Source organism: Camelus ferus, chromosome 12, assembly GCF_009834535.1.
Source record: "Camelus ferus isolate YT-003-E chromosome 12, BCGSAC_Cfer_1.0, whole genome shotgun sequence".
Classification (NCBI taxonomy): Eukaryota; Metazoa; Chordata; class Mammalia; order Artiodactyla; family Camelidae; genus Camelus; species Camelus ferus.
Window position 1 is genome coordinate 17,676,359 of NC_045707.1, and position 7,892 is coordinate 17,684,250.

A 7,892-nucleotide genomic window follows, 5' to 3' on the forward strand; every position below is an offset into this window, starting at 1 on the left:
GTCCACTTCATGTTTGTGTGAGAGTCATTACCTTTTTGAAAATTATCCTATAATACAGCTTCCTCAACTGTAAAATGATAATAATAATAGTACCTCCCCATAGGGTTGTTAGGCTGATGGAATTAGATAAGATATATAGATATATTATCAAAGTACCAAGCTCATAATAAATGCTTAATAATTAGCTGCTTTATTGTTATTATTATTATTATTTAAATTAGTTATCATTTAGTTGGGAAATCACACAAAACAACAGCAAAGAGTTTAAGCACATCACTGAGCTCTAAACTGTGTGGCAAAGGTTATTAATCCTGGTGTTCAAAACAGGTTAATGGAGTCTGGAGTCATCCAGGAAGGCTTCCTGGAGGAGGAGTGATCTAACTGGTCCTTGAAGGATGGGCAAGATTTGGAGAAGGAAAGAGAAGGCAGAGGATACCGGTCCAGGCAAGGCAAGGTCAAGGTAGGAAAGAGTATAACTTGATCAGGATCCATGATGGGTTCATCCTTCCCTCCTTCCCCTACTGCAGGTAACTTTGATTTGTCTACTAGAGAATATTTCACTATTCATTTCTCATTTATCCACAGACATAAATAATAAAAATATTAATCAGCTGAATTATTTTCTTGCCAATACCTGTCAAGTGCACACAACTACAGACTTGTAAACTATCCAGGGGCAGGGGTCAGGCCTTTAGCTGCTTCTCAAACATGCTTCAGTATGAAAAAGTCTGAACAGGTAGGTCAGGAGGAAAAGAAGGGGAGCTTGAGCCTGCTGCTGTCAAACAAGCCTGTCCTAAGGAGCAACCTGCCTGCTTTGCTAACTAAGTGCAGGGTTTGGGTTTGAAACACTGAGACGGGCTGGGACCTGAGACCTGGGACTCTGGCTGCAATGCTTGCATGGGAGGGAGCAACAGACTACAAAGGAACTCTAAAGGTCTAAAAATAACTGTGTGCATGCTTGGGGTGAGTTACCAACAACAAGATACAAAAAGACCCAAATCCCAAATGCCACTCCTGAGGTGTCAGGAGCAGAAGCAGGGGACTGTGCACACAGCACCACCAAGAGGGTCGGTAGACCCCCTAACCCACCCCTCCGGCCCAACCCCTGGGCCTGCCCCTACCCTCACCCCATTTAAGGGACGAGCTCACCCCTCCTCAGGAACTGAGCAAGGGAACCTGTTACTTGTTTTCATTCTCTCGTCCTACACCATGAGTCCCAATAAAGCCTTGCCCGAATTTCTCATCTGGCCTCTTACCAATTTCTATTGATTAAGGAGGCCAAGAACCCTAAGAACCCTGGTCGATAACAACACTACGTGGCAAATTTCTAGCCATAGTCTTCACCAGTCCCTCCCTTTGCTAACAGTCTCTAACCAGGAAGTGGAACGATGGCATCTTTGGTGGCAGAGGTTGGATTTGGGCAAGAAAAAGCCCACCCACACTCCTCAAGCAGAAATCCTCGTCAAAAAGAACACTTACAGTCGCTCTCGCTCGCTCTGTCGCTTGCCTTCTGAGACGGCCCGCACTCTGTCTATGGAGTGTGTATCTGCTTTTACTTTAAACTAAACACCCCACACTTCTCAGCTTCTGTCCCTCTCACCTTTCTGAGTTGGCCCACATTCTGCCTAAGCCATTTTCCCTTCTGAGACAGACTGCACTCTGTCTATGGAGTGTGTATCTCTCTAAACTTGCTTTCACTTTACCATGCAAAAAAAAAACATTTACCAGGCATAAGGCCTTGGAGGAGAGGAAAAACAAACATGTAAAATACCTCCTGGAGTCAATCATCTAATGCAGAGGATAGAATCAGCCCAGTACGTAACTAAATGGGAAGCCAGGCCAAAAAAAAGTCTTGGGACGATGTCTTGGAGTGGGTAGGGGTGCTCCTGCAAAGAATTTAGCAAGACTGAGAAGGCAGAGGCTACTCTAGGTGAAGAGAATAGTGAGGAGCAGTGGGAAAGCCCAGCAGCTGCTCTGGGCGAGGCAGAAGCTGGGGGCAACAGATAAGGCTGGAGCAGCAAGCTGAAGGCCGATTACACAGTGCTTTCAGCGCTCAGGAGTCGTGCCCTGGAAAGAGACAGGATGTGTATTATTAGAGTTCTCCAGAGAAAAAGGAACCAATAGGGTATATAGAGATCTATAGAATATATAGAGATAAATGTGGGAGCAGGTTTATTATAGGAATTGGCTCACATGATTATGGAGGCTGAGAAGTCCCATGATTTGCTGCCTGCAAACTGGAAAGCCAGGGTGGTGTAATTCAGTCCCAGGCCAAAGGTCTGAGAACCAGAAGCACAGATGTCCAAGGTCAGAAGAAGATGGATGTCTCAGCACAAATTCGTCTTTTCTCTGCCTTTCGGTTCTACTCAAGCCTTCAGTGGATGAAACGATGCCCACCGGGATTGGTGAAGGCTATCTCCACTCAAATGCTAATCTCGTCCAGAGGTCCCTTCACGGAAACAACAAGAAATAATGTTTTACCAGCTATCTGGGCATCCCTTAGCCCCGTCAAGTTGACACACAAAATTAACCATCACAGAGCCTAGCTTTTAGGAAGATTGATCCAGGTACCATGTACTGGGTAGACTGGTTGGAGATAAAGTGGAATGGGACAATGCCTGAAGCAGTCCAGAGGGGAAAGGAGAGTCACAGCGAGAGCAGAGGTAAAAGGGGTGGAGTGAAAGGCATGGATGGGAGATTGGTAACCACCCCATTACCTTCTCCCTTGCTCACCAAGTTCTAGCCACCATGGTCTCCTTGTTGGATCTCAAACATGCCAGGAATGCCTCCACCTCAGAGTACTTGCCTTTGCAACCCTCTTCCCCAAATGGCTGTAAGCCTCACTCCCTCATTTCCTTCATCTCTACTCAATTCCCCTTGACCACTAAATATAAAACAGCACCTTTCTGCCATCATGGCACTCCCTATTTCTGTTACCTTGCTTTGTTTTTCTCCATGGCACTCATCACTGTCTGACCTAATATATATTTGCTTATTGTCTGCCCATTCTCTATAGGACTGTAAGCTCCAAGAGGGCACAGATTTTTTTTTTTTTTAGTTTACCATTGTATCCCCAGCACCTAGAACAGGACACACAGTATGAGTACTCAGTGAATAACTGGGTTGTTTTAGATGGGGAGGTTAGTATGACACCAAAGGTTTGAGACAGTGACATGGAATATAGTGGTACCATTAACAGAGATAGTTAAATTGGGATAGAAAAAAAGAGTTTGTTCAACACGGAACATGTTGAATTTGAGACTATGAGATTAATTGAAAATTCAGGACTAGTCCCAAGCAAACCCACAAGGAGGTGGAAGGCAGAATCCAAATCTCCAGAGTAAAAAAACTGAAAGGAAAAATGTTTAAAGGAGGAGCAGGACTGAGAGTCAGGTAAAAGGGGCATACCCATAAATGGACAAGGCCATAAATGGGAAAGTAAATCCCTAGGTCAGAAACAACAAAGAAACATTACGATATGAAACCGAATATATGTACGTATATGCATGACTGGGACATTGTGCTGTATACCAGAGATTGATACATTGTAACTGACTGTACTTCAATTTTTTTTTAATTAAAACAAAAATTCCGGTTGAATATAACACACACCAGGAAAAGGAGATCCGGGGTCAGGGCCATGAGGAAGAACCATTAGGCCCCTTACAGGCTGCAATTCTGTGCTGGCTGCAGGGAGCCAGGTAGGACTCAGCTTTAGCGAGCAGTCAGGAGCTGCCCTCCACAATTTAGGCCAGGGAGAGAAATCTAGTGTTGGAGGCATCTACTGAGCTCATCAGGAGCTGAGATATAAAGAGTGGTCATTTTTCTTCTGGCACTCTAAAAATCTTGTTTCTCTGTCTTCAGGCCTCCATAGTTCATGGTAAGCCCATGGTCATCCAAATGATCTTTCCCCTATATATGAAGTGTCACTTTTTTCTGAATGCTTTCAAGACTTTCTTGTTATCATTGGTTTTCAGCATGTTGACTATGATAAGCCAGTGAGGTTTCTTCCCCCAATATTTATGCTGTTTAGGGTTTTCTGAGTTTCTTGAATCAATCAAATGTGGAAAGTTCGGGGGTATTATTTCTTCTAATATTTTTCTACCCCATCTTTCTCTCTCCACTCCTTTCAAAACGTAGTATGTTATTATCTTTAGGTACTGTCCACAGGTCCTTGGGCTCTGTTCACTTTTTTCCCAATCTTTTCCCCCTCTTCCTTAGATATAATCATTTTGATTGATCTACCTTCAAGTATAGAGAGACTCCTTTCTAACACCTTTATTCTGTTCTTAAACCCATCTCATGAAATGTATTTCAGATACTGTACTTTTCAATTCTAAAATTTCCACTTGGCTCCACGCTACTGTATAGCACAGGGAACTATATTCAGTGGCTTGTAGTAGCTTGTAATGAAAAAGAATATGAGAAACAATATATATGTGTACAATGGAATCAGTATGCTGTACACCAGAAACTAGTGACACTGTAAATCAGCTATATTTCAATTTTTTTTAAAAGGTTAAAGAAAAAAAAAAAGAAAATTTCCATTTGGTTCTTTTTATTTTTTCTATTGTTCTGCTGAAATTTCCTAGCTTTGCATTCACGACAAGCTTATTTTAATTTAATTCAGTGAGCACAGTTATAATAGCTGCATTAAAATCCTTGTCTGATCATTTCAACATCTGGCTTATATCAGGGTTGGCCTCTGTTTTCTTCTCTCTTGAGGATAGGTCACATTTTCCAAGTTCTTCACATGTTGAATAACTTTGATTGTATCCTGTACATTGTGAACGTTATGTTGTGGAGACTCTAGATTCTGTTATAACCCTCTGTGGTGAGCAGAATAATGCCCCCCTCAAGGATATCCACATTCACACCCCTGGAACCTGTGACATGTTATATTGTACGACAAAAGGGAATTAAGGTTGCAGATGGAATTAAGGTTGCTAACCGGATGACCTTAAAATAGGAGGATTATACCAGATTATCCAGGTGGGCCCAATGTATCACAGGGGTCCTTAAAAGTAAGAGACTGTGGTAGAAAGAAAAGTCAGAGTCAAAGTGATCAATATAAAGATTCAGCACAATGTTTTTGGCTCTGAAAATGGAGGAAGGGGATCATGAGTCAAGGAGCATGAGCATTATACAGAAGCTGGAAAAGGCAAGGAAACAGAATCTCCCATAAAGCCTCCGGAAGGAATGCAGTCCTCCCAACACTTTGATTTTAGCCTAGTGAAACCCATTTCAGATTTCTGACCCAGAGCTCTAAGAAAATAAATTTCTGTTGTTTTAAGCTACTAAATTTGCAGGAATTTCTTACAGCAGGAACAGGGAACTAATGCATCCTCCAAAGATGTTCATGTTTTTATTTTAGCAAGCAATTAAACTGGTAGGACCCAAACTACAAACTCTCTCAATAGCAGACAGCAACTCAGATCTCAGATCTCAGTTCAAGTCTTTGTTTTTTTTTTTCCTCATCTGTGTGTGGCCTGCTTCATGCATTCACGCTTCAAGGACCAGCCAGAGGCTTGGGCAGAGTTGACACCAGAATTCTAGCTCTCTTCTTTATAGGATCCCCCCACTTTCGGAGAGCAGAGACTAAGTAGTGGCATCACCCAAGTATTCATGCCAAAAACTTGAAATAGCTCCCCTTCCTGTGCCCTTCACATCAAATCAATCACCAAGTCTACTTTCAGAATATATCTGCATCTATCTGTTTTCAATTCTACACTCGTATCTAAAGCCCCATCTTCTCTCCCCAAGATGACAGCAGTCAGGGTTGACTTATTCAGTAGGCACAGCAAGCACAGTGTCTGGGCCCCATCATAGTTTTAGTGGTCCACACAAATGTTTTAGTTTACTTATTTATTTATTTTATTTTTTATCAATTTTTTAACATAAGCATTGGTTGAAGGATGAGACAGATTTGTGGACCAAATTAAAGCACACGTTTTTGTCTTGTTTGTTTTATGAGGGGGATGTAATTAGGTTTCTTCACTGATTTCTGCTTGAAGGACATACTGGGGATTGAACCCATGACCTCTTGGGTGTTGAGCATGTGCTCTACCACTTATCTATACCCTTCCTCCTAGTTTATTTTTAAATTACAATAAAAAATAAATGTTTTAATGTATAATATTAATATATTGGTCTTTATACTAGGACAATCATAAAATATAAATTTTAATATCATTTTTATGGAGAAAAGGGTCTATGAAGGCAAAAGTGTCTAGAGTCCATGAAAAGTCACTATGGGGCTCTGGCAGGAACAACTTTTTAACTAGTCTTTTTCTTTCATTGGTGCATCCATATAATCCACTCTCTATTCAGTAAACCAAGTAATCTTGTTTTTTAAATTAAAGTATGACTTCTATACACTAAAGTGCACAAATCTTAAGTGTACTGGGGTGGAGGGTGGGAAGGGATAGACTGGGATTTCAAAATTGTAGAATAGACTACACTGTATAGCACAGGGAAATATACACAAAATGTTATGATAACTCACAGAGAAAAAAATGTGACAATGAGTGTATATATGTCCATGAATAACTGAAAAATTGTGCTGAACACTGGAATTTGACACAACATTGTAAAATGATTATAAATCAATAAAAAATGTTAAAAAAATCTTAAGTGTACTATCTGATGAATTTTCACACAAATATACATTCAACCTACCACCACCCACATCAAGATACTTAGTAATCCTTTTCAAAATTTTATTTCAAGTCATGACATTCCCTTGTATAAAATCCTTCCATGCTTTTCCAACCCATTTGGAATAAAATCAAACCCCCTAAACTTGGTTCACAGAGCCTCGCATGATCCAACCCCTACCTATTTCTCAAACTTCATCTTGTTCCGCTCTTCCCCCTCCTTCACCAAACTCCAGCTATCAACTCTTATTTATTTATTTATTATTTATTTATTTATTTATTTTTTTTTTTTTTTTTTTTTTTTCCAGCTATCAGCTTTTAAATTCCTCAACTTACCAACATGTTCCTGCCCTGGAGTTTGTAATATAGCTGTGAGTCCTCTACCTTCTCCGAAAGCTCTTCCTAAAGACATTCACAGGGCTTGTAATTCAGATCTGTTTAAGCGCCACTTACTCAGAGGCTTTCCCTGACCAGGCAGTCTAAAGTTGCACAAAATTACTCTTATCAAGTCACCTTAATTACCTGCAGTGCTTATCATCTTTAATATTTTATTTATTCACTGCTTAAATCGTTTATCTTTTCCTCACTGGGCTGTAACATCCTTTGGAGCAGTTCTGTCTTCTGTTGTACCAAAAAATGCCAACAGTGCCTGACACGTGGTAGGTGCTGAATGAAATTTTTCATTGAATGAAATATTATATATGATAAAATGTAGCATTAGCGAGAGAAAGCGTGGATAGCACTCGGCTGTGAAATCCCAAGGGCCAAGGTTCCATTGAACCTAGTCAGTAAAATGACAGATTGAGTTTAAGCCCATGGCAAGTAAGGATTCAGTATTTGTTACTTCCTTATTCTTTCTAAACATGCCCAATTAAAACCATCCTCATGCAATATTGGGTTTGTTTTGCTTTAACAAACAGCAATTTACAAAGAAACTCAGAATCCTCCCGTTCAGATAACTAATTGTGGCACGCCCGTTCTGAGTTCCAGCCCGCCTCCATTTGGTCCCAGAGAGGTGGAACCCGCAGGCGCAGCCCCGCCCCTTCCGCTGACTCCACCGGCCGGAAGTCTGCGGATCAGGAGACCCCGCCCCGAGCTCAGACCCTGCCCTTCGTCCACGCGTATCCTTACGTAAAGCGTGAGGGGGTTCGCGACAGCCTAGGCTCCACCCCTTTGGCCACATGTCGCGCAGGTCTTCCCGTCGGACGCCGCGCCACCTCGCGCTGCTTTACGAAC